This window comes from Melozone crissalis, unplaced genomic scaffold, assembly GCF_028551555.1.
Source record: "Melozone crissalis strain CALT ecotype California unplaced genomic scaffold, PUWL_Pcris_2 ptg000003l_1, whole genome shotgun sequence".
Lineage (NCBI taxonomy): Eukaryota > Metazoa > Chordata > Aves > Passeriformes > Passerellidae > Melozone > Melozone crissalis.
Window position 1 is genome coordinate 5583334 of NW_026535781.1, and position 14813 is coordinate 5598146.

Genomic DNA, 14813 nt, shown 5'->3' on the forward strand with positions numbered 1-14813 from the left:
GACAGATCTCACTGTTATAATCTCTCTTTACTGTACTGTGGTATTTACATTCTTTGTACACAAAGAGATATAGTTCTCTCTCCTAGGTTTTTTTTAAGAGAAGGTAATGAGAAACTTAAAGAACAAGAGAAAGCAATTATTATCTCCACTTGCTGTTCTTGTTGTTTAGTACATGTAGAATGCGTTCTAGTGATTGTTTACTGAAAGTGATTTGTTATATTGGATTTTAGTGGTAGTTGTTTAGCTTGATTAGCTAATTAGATAAAAGCTGTGTTGTGACTGTCTGGAGACAGTCACGAGTTTTTCTTTAGTAGCTTTATAGTGTAGTATCTCTTTAGTATAATTTTAATACAGTACTAGTGTAATATAACATAGCTTAAAAAAGCATTTGTTTAACATTCTAAATCATAGAGTCAAAGCACATTATTCACCACATGGGGTTCACCCTGAATCAACACTGTCATTTCTGTCACTACACACATCAGCACTCAGTAGCACTGCCCGATCAGCAGCCATCCTGAACTTGCTGTCCTGTTGCTTCAGTAACCCACACTCTTGGGGAATCTGGAGCATGTGGGTCCTTATGGAATGCAATCAGACCCAGAGCACTGCACTGGGAACTGCACTCTTCGTGCATCTGTGCTCGGACAAGTTCTTCTCTTGGACTCGGCCACACTGATGGTGCTGAAGTGGCTGGAATCAGAAATACAGCCCAGCCCATCCCAGCTCCTCTAATCTCTGAGCACCAGCTGGAATGCAAGGGCATTGATTTCCTGCTCAATTCACAAACACAACACACACTGATTCCCTGGGCTGCCAAAAGACACAGGAGCTGTTAACCTGAAAGTGATGTGTTTCTGCCAGTGCTGGAAAAGGGCAGGAAAGATTGAGAAAAAGCTCCCTGGAGAAGGAGAAATTACAGGCTGGAAGGCTTCTCCTTCTAGCAAACAAACAAACAAATAAACAAACAGAATATGAAAGTGTTACCTACTCCAGTGTCTAAAGCACTTGGATGCAGTGAAGGGATGTTTGGCAGGGAAGCAGCCCTTGTGCTGAGCAGTGGCTCTATGGATCTAAGGCAGGGATCTATGGCAGTCTGCCTGAAGGTCCCTCAGGAGCCCCCATTGTCCAGGCTAAAGCTCCCTCAGCACCTCCTCCCTGGCCTTGTGCTGCACCCCCTTGCCCAGCTCCCCTGTCCTTCTGTGCACACGCTGCAGCCCCTCCATGACTTTCTGCTTCCCAGGGCCCACAGCTGCACACAGCACTCCAGCTGTGGCCGCAGCGCTGCCCAGCACAGGCCACGCTCCCTGCCCTGCTCCTGCTGCCCCACTGCTGCTGGCACAGCCACCGTGCCCTTGGCCTTCTTGGCCCCCTGGCCACACGCTGCCTCATCTTCAGCTGCTCACGGCCGCCAGCCCTGCGTCCTTTTGGGCCACACAGCTCCCCAGCCACAAAGGTGCCCATTGCACTTCAGATAACGCAGGCACCATTGCAAGATGGCCTTCCTTTTCAACCACCTCATGTTCCAAGTAGATATAATAAAATTTGATAGGAATAGGAGTCTAAGTCACTCTGTTTAAATTAAAATTATCTAATTCAACTGTACAGCAAAATGGCCTTAATTAAATTTTTCCTATCTGCTGTCTGCAAGCATTGTTCTCTTTTCAAAACTAGGTTTTAGTTCTTCAAACTCTGAGAAGGAAATTTAAAAATATCTATAGCTGCCTTTGTTACTTTTGTTTCAGGCATGGAAATGGATTTCTTTCAGCCTTCCTAGCTGGCCCTCTACACTCTACTGCTACTGGCCAAGCTCTCAGCTTGCTCTACAATTCTTAAACACCAGGAACATGAAATGTTCCTTTCTCACTCACCTCAGGATCTTTAGCACTGCTGAATACATGCTTCAGGTGACCTGTAGTGGGAAGGGAAAATGAACCAGATGCTGTCAGAAAACTGCCTGGGCTGCTGAATCCAACAGAACAAGTCAACCCAAACAGGTACGATTTCCCGTTTCACAACATCCCTCCAGGAGACACATTTCATTCACACAGCCAGCAAGGGATCAGGACAATATTCTTGGCTGTTCCTACACTTCAGCCTGTTTAGCCAGTAAATGAATACAAAGATGATCAAGAAAATTCAAATTGTTCTTTAACACTCAATGCTCCTGTTCTACCAAACACATAAAACAGCTTCTGAAATCCTCTCCTTCAGGTACTCTTTTTTTTTTCCAATCAGATACATGCACTAATTCTCATTAACTTGCAGGAAACAGTTGCCCAGAAAAGCTTCCCAAAATTCCCCTGAGCTGTGGCAGTTCTGTTGTGGAAGAGCACAGCAGCACCTCTAGGGTTCAGGAGCAGACACTCGCTGCTTTAGAGTTTCCACTTCCTTTCAAAGGGAATAACTATTTTTGCACTCATTAAAAGGTTATTAAGTTAGACAGTAAAATCCTTTCATGACAAAATTTAAAAAGAAATAAGCTTTCTCTGAATTCTGGGAACAACTGCAGAGTTTTTAGAAGGCCTTCCCTGAAGCTCTGCCAGTCTACATTTTCAAAGCTGTCCTGCTTGTCCCAGCAACCTGAGGAAATGACATAGTCAGCTGCCACAGACTCCCCTGCGGAGGGAACGGAAGCCCTGCAGGTTCCCCTGCAAATGCTGCTCCTGTGGCTACAGACACCCCCTTTTTAGCTGAACCTCTTGACAGGAGCTTTACCAAACCACTGGCACTCTAATGCTCTTTCTCTTTCAAAATCAGAAACTCAGCCACCAAGAAAGAGCAGGAAGACATACAAAAGCCAGGTTAGGATACACCCTTACCGAAGTAGAATGGAAAACTCTACTTACGAACAAAGTGTGCACCGTAATATGCGGAAAAATAAACACCATAGGCAGCAAAAGCTGCTGTGGCCAGATGGTGGATCATTGTCCCAGTGCTGTGCAAGTTTTCTCCAACACTAGAAAAACAAGTGCCCTGTCAGAGTGCAGCTGCCCACTGACCAATGCTCAAACCAGGAGGGTTCTCCTGATGCGAGCAAGGCCTAGGGCTGCTCTGACACTCAGGCCTTCCATGCACCAAGACAACCTTCTGATGCCACTATGACAATGTGGCAACCATGCCCTGACATCACAAAGCAAACGCTCCATATTGGTCTGAGAATTTATGCAAAGCAATAACCAACCTTCCCTACAGCAAACACAAAAGAGCCTGGGAAGTTCTTCTCTGTCACAAAGCAGCAAAAAATCCCCTCATGGGCCAAACCCTGTTATTCAGGGATCCAAGAGGAACTCCAAGAGTGCCCCAAGGACCTACAGCCTGTACCTCAGCTGAGCACTCAGATGGGCCTCAAGCAAAGGAAACCAGGCCAAGAAAATGGCCCACAGCATTGCACATGTGAGAAATGACTCTCACTTTTAAAGGTTTAATAAACCTTAACAAAGGACTGACTAAGGAAAAGTTGCAGCATTGGGAGTCTCTGTGACTAGCAGCCACGTGCTCATCTACAAAAAGGATGCTCTGCCTTTTATACCCTTAGTCCCTCCAAAGGTTTTGTCAGTCAACTCTCTGCTGTCTATTGGTGGAGATTACTTTCTTGCATCTTGACTGGAGGTCAGGTGTTGTTACACCCTGCCTGCTGGTCACAAGCCAGCCCTCCCCAAATGCCCTGACTACCAAGGCTATTACAAGGGAGACAAGAAAGAGGACTATGGGAGGATATATTACAATACCATCACTACACATTTGAACATCCACATAACATCTACTTCTTAATTGTCAGAGTCAACCATTGCATTACTTGTCTAGAACACACAGAACCAGGAGAGAAGCCACTGTTGGCATCACAGCTGAAATCCTTCCTAAAAAATCTCCCCACAAATTTACACCTTTATTGGACATGCCCAGGGCTCCGGTGTGGGTACATCTCTGCCTTTCTTTCCCTTTGGCAGCAGTCGAACTGGCAGCATCTGCCCGCCAGCATCAGCTGCTCCAAGCTGGGAATGCCACTGGCGGTGCTGATTTCCAGAGGCTTCTGTGTGCCAGGGGAAGCCAAGGCAGGAGCGGGTTGAACGGTGCTGGCGCTGCTGCTGCTCTGTGCCAGAGAGCCCCGGTTGGGCAGGGCACAGTGCCCACTGCGCTGCGGGCTCCTTCTCCTGCCACAGCTGGGCACACCTGGCAACAAGGCATGACAACTTGTGGGCAAGCCAAGGGGTTTCTGGGGCTGCACTGCTCTGCACACACCCAGCACACCTGCAGCACAGAATTTTAACCCTCAAACAGCTAAACCAAAGGGAAACAGCTGGAAAAGATTTCATTTTGACCATTCTTACCTGCTCAACAGAAGTCTTCAAAATGAACGTTACCAAGCAGGGCCCAATCGCTGCTGCCAGGTCAGGGTTAGAAAAGAGGCAATCCTTGATCTCAGCACGGGGTGTATGGGGAGTCACTTCCCCAACATGTGCACACCCAGCAATCTCAGTTACTAGTTTGTATCCATGGATCTAAGACATATTCAATACTTTGCTGAAACTCACAGGCTAAATATTCCCCCAAATTATTTGATTTACTGATTGATACTTATTGACTTATTGATACTTAAATCACTTCTCCGAATTTACTGACATGAGGAGTGTCCTTTAGTCCCTGCCAGTCTTTGACACAGGTTCAGGAGGAGACCCATGCACAAAATAACCCAGGACAAAACTGGGATTGCAAAGCAAATTCATTCTATTTGTTGCAGTAGCAAATCATACATACCAAGCCCCGGATTCCTAAAAATCTGCTGAGCAGGAGAAGGAGATGGAGCATGGTACTCGGCAGCAGGGGCAGTTAGGTAGTGCACTTTCAGGACATCCCCTGGATCAAAACGCTGTGCATCATATCCTTCTCACCCTTCCAGCTCAGAACCAGGCCTTGTATCTGCTGCTCAGGAGTGGAATTTCCCAGTTACAGCATCAGCTCACACATGGCTGGTGTGTGAGATGAGACCAATGAATCCAGGATTTAAAGGAACTGGAAGAGTTAAAATTTTAGCAAGATTTACTTAGGCAGAAAGAGTATAGCAAGAAGAGTAGAAATAATAAGGGATAGTTAATTTTTAGCAGATAAGGTAGTTAAGGCTAGGGTAATATATCACTTGCCTGTCTTTACTATGTTTAAAGAAGCAGGATGGGATGCGGATTTCTTTGTGACAAAGAAGTGGACCGTAGCCTGCACCTGGGCCCTGAAATTTCAGCTTTAGCCAGAAAGACTGCCAACAGGTCACAAGGAAAGAGGTCAAATTGAGGAAGACATCTTGGCTTCATCAGAAGGAGACCATTCCCCACTTTAAAACCCACCCACCCATGTGATGTGAAAGAACCCGCAAATATGAGGGAACTTTGGACTCAATTATAATACATTTTAATACAAAGGGGGTAGGTGGGGTTACCTAATGAATCAGTATTAGTAATTTTGGGAATTATATGAATATGTAGCACTTTTTAAGATAAGTAGAGCGGCAGTGATTCTTCACACATGTCTTTAGGAGACAACTCCTCCTGTGCCTGGCTGTAATAAACACACCACCTTCTACCTTTAACTGTGGTGAGTTCTATTCCACACCTCATTTGGTGACCGCGGCAGGAACGCTTCTCTGCTCCAGCGAGAACAACCGGGCTCTGGACGTCTCTGGGCGCTGCCAGGACATTCCTTTCCTTGAGGCACCTCTGCTCTCTGCTGTTTTTCGAGGGGGACAGACAAGACTGCTGGGACTGTGGAGAAAGGGAACGTTTAACTCTGTATAAAGTAACCCGTAAGGTGTATGCAGGGGAAGGGCTGTTCACAAGTCACACAGAGACGTCCTGTGCACAATGTACGCCTGTACAGTTTGGGTTTGGGTCTGGCTGCTGGCAGAAAGGATTTGCTGTGTTAATCAGGACCTGCTAGCAATTCTGGGGGTGAATTGAGCAAATCCTGTTTCATTGCTGCTATTTTTCCTGTGTGTTCTAATTGTGGTTGTGTTTTCAGTGTGTGAATGTTTGAGGAAGATGATGTGGGTGGATGCTGATGTGGTGGATGGTGTGTGTTGTGTTGAGAAAAGTGAGCACTCTGTCCCCTCATAAAGATATACTCCTTTCCCAGTGAGCCTGTGTGTGTGGACTTTCTAGTTGCAGGGGTTGGTGCTCCCTGTGACACCTGGTGCTTGGGTATACAGGGGGGTTGAGTGGTTTTTCTCCCACGTTGTGGTCATTTGGGACTGCACGGTTGTGTTTGGGGAGATTTTAGGATTTTGTTTGCAACAAGTGCAGCAATTTATGCAGAAAACTTCAGTGTGGTGATTTATTATGTTGAATTATGGTAGTTCCTTTCTACCCACCCTCCTTCCCCAGGGTTTAAAATCCCCTGCCATGAGGTGGACGCTCTCTATCCTCCTCTGGACAACTTCTTTCCTCTCCTGGACACTCCCTTTCTCTCCTGGAACTGTTCTCCATTAAAGCTGTGGGACTTTGATCCTGGGAAGAGAGAGCGCCTCTCGTCTTTTGCTTTTGTCCTTGTCAGTGTCATTGGGCCCAGAGCTCGCCAAACTGATCCCCCACGAGATGAAAACTGACAAATGGCCCCATATACACAGCTCAAAAATTGGCCACATTTTTGATGGACTGGGGTGTTCGCCACATTTTGGAATTCCCTATTCCCACACAGGTCAGGCAATTGTTGAAAGGACACACCACACTCTAAACTCATTCTAGATCAACAAAAGGGGGAGTGGCTCAAGCAACAACCCAGATGAGGTTGAGCAAAGCTTTATATGTTTTTATGTTTTGAATAGCTCATTTTCAGGACCTAATCCTCCAATTTTTAGGCACTTTTCAAACAGCACACAGGCAAAATTGAAAGAAAATCCTTCTGTTTTGATCAGAAACCTTGAGTAAGGACAAATTGAAGGACCATTTCTGCTAATCACTTGGGGCAAAGGGTATGTTGCATTTGCACAGGTTCTGGACCTAAGATGGTCCCTGTGAAGGACGTGAAACCGTCTCATACACAAGAGCGCAGCGACAATTCCACCAGCAGGGAAATGAGCACACAGATGTGAGCCACATGGAGAAGCGACGGTGCATGCCAGACGTTCCCTGTTCAGCCTGTGAAAGCTACAAATCTTGAGTCTGATGTTGATTTTTGGACTGTGGAAATGGTTTGTATCATAGAGCTCTTTCAGCAAAAGCGTGGTGTCCATTGTGTTCAAAAGAATTCTAAGATATCCAAATTTGTAAAAATTGAAGGTTAGAGGGACAGTTTAGTGCCCTATAGTTGGCCAGTCCCTGAACAAGTGCTAAAAGATTTGCTTGAGAACTGAAATAGATGGGGAAGCTTTTGCCAAAAAACAGCTGAGCAGGAACATGGAGCTTGATCAAATGATATACAGGCGCTTGTTGGTTTTGCTTGCTTGCTTTTGCATGCATACATGCCTGTAGATCAACCAAAAATGAATGTTTGCCTTGCTTTAGCCAAGTCAGCAGGCTCAGACACCATGTGTTTGACCAATTTGAGCCCAGATAAATCCTTTGCAACCCTTTTGGTCGGTGTGCCTGTGCCAGCCAAGGAGTAGCCAATACCCAATCGTGACAAATATTGGTGTGAGGCTGCCAACGAGACCAATCCCATAACCAGCTGACATCATTGGGCCCCTGATCTTCTTAAAGCACCTTCTGAACCTCAAGAATTGGAATTCTTGGTTCATTGGTGATGGAATTTTGTGCTGAGTTTCAGTACCAGGGAGATCCACAGTTAAATGTTACTCCCCATCATCCTGAGGACAGATACTCAAGTTTGTGGTGCAATTGTACTACCCCAGTGCCCCCTAAGGGTGAAACTGATGACGAGTAGATGACCTAGATGAGTCCTCATGATATTTAGCAACAAAATATTGGCTCATTTGTGGAGATAGAGCCTGGCAGGACATTCCCTCAAAAATTAAAGGTGGCCCATGTAGCATCAGGCAACTCACTGTGATAGCACCTATCGTTAAAAAAGCCATCAAGAGAAAACACAGAGAAAAAAGATTTGCCCATCATTATAAAGAAAACTGTAATAGCAATTTCAGACCCTAGGGCCCTGCAAAATGAGCTACATCGAATTTATTTCTACATCAACTTGCCTCGGGCGAGGCATTGAAACCAATATACCGATTGGGGTGTTGGCTGAAGAAAGAAGACAGTGCTACTTCCATTGCAATTAGTGACATGATGACTGATGTTAGTGCTGTCAGACATGCAGCCTTACAGAACAGAGCAGCAATTGATTTCCTTAGCAGCCATTCCATGTGTTCAGTGTCACCCCCATGTTCAACACTGTCACTGTCAGCTTTGACAGCTTTTGGACTGTGTTTGAGAAGTCAAATTTTTCTGACTGTTGAAGGGCTTTGGGGCCCAGAGTTCTTGTTAGGAACAAGGGATTAAGTGTGTGAGCCATGGAGTTGTTGGACCAGGTGTTTTGTGGAAGTGGTGAGAAGGGTTTCTTCCTTTCTGTTTCTCTTTCAAGGGGAATATTAATGTTGCCCCTGAGTCCTCAGGAGGGGAGCCTGTGGACTGAGCTGCAGCAGAGGGAGCTTTGCCTGGCACCGAGAGCTGAGGGAACAATTCCCAGGAGCCCGAGGAGCTTGGTAAGGACAGAGCCCCCACTGGTTTAGAGAGGGGTGAGATGGCTGCTCTGAGCCTGCCTCTGGCAGTGAGGGAGATGAGAAGGGTTGAGTTCCTCTCTGCAGGCTTGGTGCTTCCTGGTGCCTTTAGTTCAAATGCTGCACTGGCACAACCTGCCTGAGTCCTGCCCTCCACGCTTCTCCAGAGGCTCTGACACTGAGTCCTCTGAGGGAATCCACAAAATTAGAGGGTTTTGGGAAATCTGCAAAAGGCAGGTCTCAGATACAGTAGAACTGTGATTAGAGCCAAGCAGCAGCCATGAGATAGGTCAGCAGAAAAATTATTTAAACTGCAGAAAAGCAAAGACAAATAGAACAATGGTCTGTGCATTAACGCTGGTCTAGAATAACTCTCTAAGCTACAGAAAAGTTTATCTAGCAAGATATTAGGAAGGTTGAAGCTTAATAATGGAGCTCAGTGCGTTGGGTTTTAAGGCTTACACGTAGGTATTGTATTCGAAATAAGCAAGCATTGTTTTAACCAATGGAACATGTGCTTATAGTGATTGGATAGAACTACTGTCAATAAGCTTTTGCTTTGTGTGATTGGTCAAAAAATTTATCAAGTAAGTTGTAACATTAAGTTCTTTGTCTGCTGCCTGGGATGTGCGCTGCTGGCATCTTCCCATTGTCATAACCATGTAATGAGACTGATGCTGGAAAACAAACAGCTCAAGGCGCGTTCCACAGCAGCCCTGGCCGATTCGTGATTTCTACATAGCCCCCTGCCAGTGTCAAATGGCATGGCTTGATTTGCAGGGCAGACAGTCTTAAACATCTGCAATATCCTATCAGAGTCCTAGTTTGGCTTCATTCAAAGAAAGAGGAGAGTGCACCTTACACTGACCACTTGTTAGGCAATATCTTCCACCTTGCCCTTGTACCCCTACAGAGAGGCTGTCTGGAAAATGCCCAGAACACCATCCAAATCTGCAGCAAGTACAGGAAAATCAGGCAGAGAATCTTTCTGTTTTCAAGGTCCCCCTTCCTTGGTGACTTGACCCTTTCTACCTGATTCTCACTTGAGATCTACCCATGACAGAGCACTGCAGGAAAACACGTTAAAGGGTCATTAACCAGGACCTGCTTGGAAAGCAAGGGTAGAAACTCTTTCCCTCCTTGATAGGATGCGGGCTAGAAACTGCTGCTCTGAAGATGTGCAGCTGCTCCTCTCTGGAGAGGCCATGGAAGGGCTGTGATGGTCTACGGGAACCAGAGGAACGATGAGCTCAGGTTGGCATTAAAGCTTCATGGGAACAAGCAGAATGAAGAGCTCACAGTGGAGATGAAATTTGCCTGTGCCTGGCTCCTCCGATGAAACCCCAAGAAGTCCAGATGAAGCAAACACCTTCTCCCAAGAGGCTAGGAAAACCTCAGAGTCCTGAGCACCTACACTTAGCCTGGAAGGGGGTGGAGGCAGCTCTAAATCCTCAGGTGAGGCAGCACTGAGGTTCTGGTATGAGAGAGCTGTGTAGCAGTGAGGGAAGGAAAAGGGAAGCAAAGGGAAGGCTGGGTCTTCCCTTTGGTCTTTGGGTGTGTTTCCCTTGGCAGCAACTGTACTGTCAGGGAAAACAAAAGCTCCCTGAATTGTTAAAACTGAAAATCAGGGACAAAGACTCTCTAACTAGTCAAGGTTACAAAGTGGTGTGTTCATTACGCCGGCGGGCGGCACAGGGGAAGGTCATTCCCAAAATGCGTGACCACTGGCCGGGCTCGGCTCGGCTCGGCACAGCAGAGCAGGATTCCGCAGGACAGGGAAGGGCAAGGCAGGCAGGGAAGGGCAGGGCAGGGCACTGGGAGCAGGGACAGGCTCTGTCCCCACGCTGCATCCCATGCCTGGGTAACCACTGGGGACAGAGAGGAAGGACATTGCTCTGTCTTGGCTGCGGAAAGGATGAAAAGGGGGAGTTAGAAAACATTAATTTGGACTCCTTTTCAGCAGACTAGCTGGTTTTATCTCACCATGTCTGCCTGTCTTTGGCAGAGTTGGCACATTGCTCATGAATTGGAGTCAGCTACGGCAGCAGGAATGGGAAGCAATTTTGTCAGCATTGATATCAAAGCCAAAGTGCTGCCCCATGGATGGATGGTGCTTTCTTCGGGGGATTTCGGGCCTAGAGTTGTAGCAAACTCACACTGGTGTCTTCCCAAGCAGCGTTCCCTTTTTCTTTCCTCAGGAATCACCTCTTCTTTTTCTTCCCCCCAATCTGGGGAGAGTTCCCATGCAAATGTCTCCTGCAGCCAACTCCTGTCACTGTAGACTGACAAAGGAGATCTTGCAGTGGGAGAGACTCCCTAGAGCTGCTGTGGAGAGCTGAAGGGGGAAGCTTTGTCCCTTAGTCTTGAAGAGTTGTTTGGGAGCTGCTTGTGCTCTGGGGGGCGGACACCAATGATGTTTATCCAAGCCTTGCAGGTTCATTCCTGAGCTTGCTGACGCACCACAGAGACTTTGGGGTTGTCGTATTGGCAAACAAATTTCAGTCTGGGCACTTCTTGAAATCCTTCAATTATTCTTTTTTTGCTTTTCTGCAGAAATGTTGTCATCATCTATTCCTTCAAGAGAATCTTTTCCTACTTTTTGGGGAATTCCTTTTGCTGCCCTCCCAGACCAGGCCAATTCCCAGGGCTCCTTCCCAAAGTGAGGTGCAGCCCATGGCCTCCACTCTCCAGCTGGAACAGAAGGAAGCACGGAGTTTGCGGTTGTGGGAGAAGAGCTTCTCTTTCCTGCCTGCTTTCCCTTTGGGACAGATTGGTGTGTGCTCATTTGATAAAGGCAGGTTTAAACTCTGAAGCAGCTGTGTTTCAAACTGCTCCCTTCTCCAGCTCTTCTGTGGGCATCCTTGGACAAAAGGCCTCTTGGTGGGAGCTCCCAATGGCAGGTTAAGAAAGGAGGTTGATATTTCAGGGTTGTGACTGCTGAAAGCAGCTGGTTTCTGGAGGTGTCCAGAACTGGGAATGGCTCTTTTTCTCTTCTGCCTGCAGAAAAGTAAGTTGCAAAGTAGGAATTTCATTTGTGGAGATGGCCACCAGGGGTGTTTGCCAAGAGATGGGCTGGCAGAGAGGCAGGTCTCATGCTAAACTGGCTGTGTGTTTGTTTTCATGGTGGGGAAGGTCAGAGATGCAGACACAGACACCAGCTGAAGGAACAGTGTAATTTACTGTAATGCAGATGTGCAAAAAAGAGTCAGGAAAGGATAAGCTAAGCAATGGACCTCAGCATTATTACAAAAGGGTGCCTCTGGTGACTAAGGAAGATCCATCACCAGGTAGCCCAATGGTTTCCCCTTCATCCAGAGCTGCACATCAGCTGGGGGAAGCTGTCCCAGCCCAGCCCTGCAGAGCCACGGCCGGGAACCGGGAAATCCTGCGGTGCCTCCACCTTTGGCGGCCACGAGGCTCCCGAGTGCGCTGTGAGAGTAGCCCGGCTCTGACAGTGCTGGACGAGCAATGTGCCAGAGCTTCTGCTGGGGGCACAGCTGGTGTCATTCTCCTCTTGGTTTTCTCCCCGGGCCTGGCCAGGGCTCAAGGAGGAACCAAGGCCAGGTGTGGCCTTGTCCATTTTCCTCATGCAGAAAGGTGAAGACGTGTTCCACCAGTGAATGGATGCAACAATCCTTTTGATAATAACACTTGGTTAAGGAGCAGATACATAGAACATTGGGTTGGGAAGGTCATCTAGAGTGCAGCTTTGGCTCAGGTCCTGTTGTTGAGGCTTCAGTCAGGGTCTGTTGTTCAGGCCTTAGTCCTTCAGTATTTTGTGGTGCAAATCACACCTGTGCAGAGCTGCAAACAATCAGGTCTATCATTAGCACATTTGAGACAGGGAACAGGATTAGCCCGGCAAGGCCAGGCTAGGGCCAGGAGCAGAAGGCCAGCACCCTGCTTTTGCCCACAGGCAGCCCTGCAGAGCAAGCAGCCCCTCCTGCCCAGGGGCTGAGGTGCCCGAAGCTGCCTCCCCGCTGTGCAGCTCTGCAGAGCCCGCGGGGCGCAGGGTCCTGGGCAGCCAGGGCAGCCCGGCTGCCTTGGGGCACAAGGAGTGGCCCAGAGAGAAGCTGCTGCCCTTTGCTTTGGAACTGTTCCTCAGAGTCTTGTCAATAATCCACAGTGTCTGATGTGTTTTGCTTTCCTCTCCCAAGTTTAACACAGCTTTTTGAGAAAATTGACTGATGTAGCTGCTACTGGTGGTGGTGCTTTTGTCTGCAGGTGAGGGCAGGTGATTTGGACCAAGGACAGAGTCCATTGTTAACACCCCAGCCTTTGCCAAGCCAAGAAAACCATTCACAATTGGGCTATCACTGCTGAGCAGTTTTCCTAGGTTTTGGAAAGCTACCACCTTAAGAAACCCAACAGATTTTCCTCCAGGAGGATACCAGCAGTGTCATGATGCCAATGTTTTCCACCCCTTTTCTGTGTCTTTTAAGAGTTCCACAGTGCCCAGCAGGAATGAAATGACCTGTGATAATGGGATTTGAGAGCTCTGTGTTGTTCGTTGCCACATGAGTGTTCATGACAAGCTGGACACCCCACTCGTGGCTCTGTCGAGTTAAATTCATCCCAATTCTGTGCAAAGAGCAGGCACAGTGGGTAGGTGTGCATGCACGCACCCGGGGGCTGACTGCTCTGTGGGCAGATGGTTTTGCACTGTTGTAAATCTTCACTCTCCCAAGCTGAAAGGCTATTTCAAATATGTATCTTAAATGAAAATATATATCAAAAAATGAAATTGTCCAAAAATACATGTGCATTAAATTTCATGCATATTATATATTATATATTTTGATTAATATAATAATAACATAAAATAACATAAAATAACATAAAATAACATAACGTAATGTAATATAATATAATATAATATAATATAATATAATATAATACAATATAATATAATATAACATAATATAATATAATATAATATAATATAATATAATATATACATGAGATCATTTTTGAAGCCATTGCTTGTGGGGGATATTAGATGATCTCCTAGTGTTTGTACATTTTAGTTTCTGCTACTGCTGATCCTAGCAGCAACTCCCTGTCAGTTCTTCCAGGTAACTTCACACAAAGGGATTCCATCATTTCAGTGCCTGTGAGAGTTTGGCACCGAAATGCCAACTTGATTCCCAGCTCTCCAGCCTCCCTCTGGATTTTGGGGCATCTCAGCACTTGTGTCCATGGCCCTTCCTTCATCCCCAGCCTGCAGCAGTCACAGTCGCTGCTGCCTCCCCCTTGCTGCAGCTCATTTGCCAAAGTGCTGCCAAAGGCAGCAGAGCTGGCTCAGGATCCCTGCTGGCTTCTGGTCTCTGGGATGAGCTTCAGGGGGACACTTGGAGCACTTTCCTAAAGAGCTGCCCCTGGGATGGGGAATTTGTCCTCCCCGGGTGGCTCCTGCTTGGATTCTGTGCTCATGGAGCCCCAGAGTTTTCTCTGCAGCCTCTGCAGCGAGTTCTGAGCCAACGTGGGGCTCTGCTGCCAGCCCAAATCTGCGCTTCCCCTGCCCAGCCTGAGTGCAGGTGGGGCAGGTGCTGGGCATGGCCGGAGATTTGCATGGCCAAAATCCTCCAGCATTTACACCTGCTCATGGCTTTGGGTAGCACAAATCTACACTTACTTCCGTTGAAACATTGCATTTATTGCAGACAGTTACACCCGCATTACTAATGTACAAATACACAAACATTAACTTAAGTTTAAAAATGAAATTTATTTTAAATTGCAACACCTGTGCTACCAATATAGAAACACAGAAATATCAATTTATGAATAAAATTTAATTTTTTCTGAGAATTGTGATATGTAAATACATACAGATATCAACTTCAGTGAAAAAAAATTATTGCAACCCTCTGCAACAACTCACTGTACACAAATATTGAAGTTACTGAATTGAAGTTTAACAATTAAATTCATTACTTATTACTACAAATGTACAGCCCATATACAAATACAGAAACAGCAATATCCCTCTTTAAAGGAACTCAGATCCAGAACTAAATAAATAGAATTTTAGAACTATACAACTCCATACATAATAAATATAAGTAAATACATATATAGGCATAACAATATAGAGATGTAAACATGCATTACATATTTCATGACATATAACATGACAATATAATACAAACAT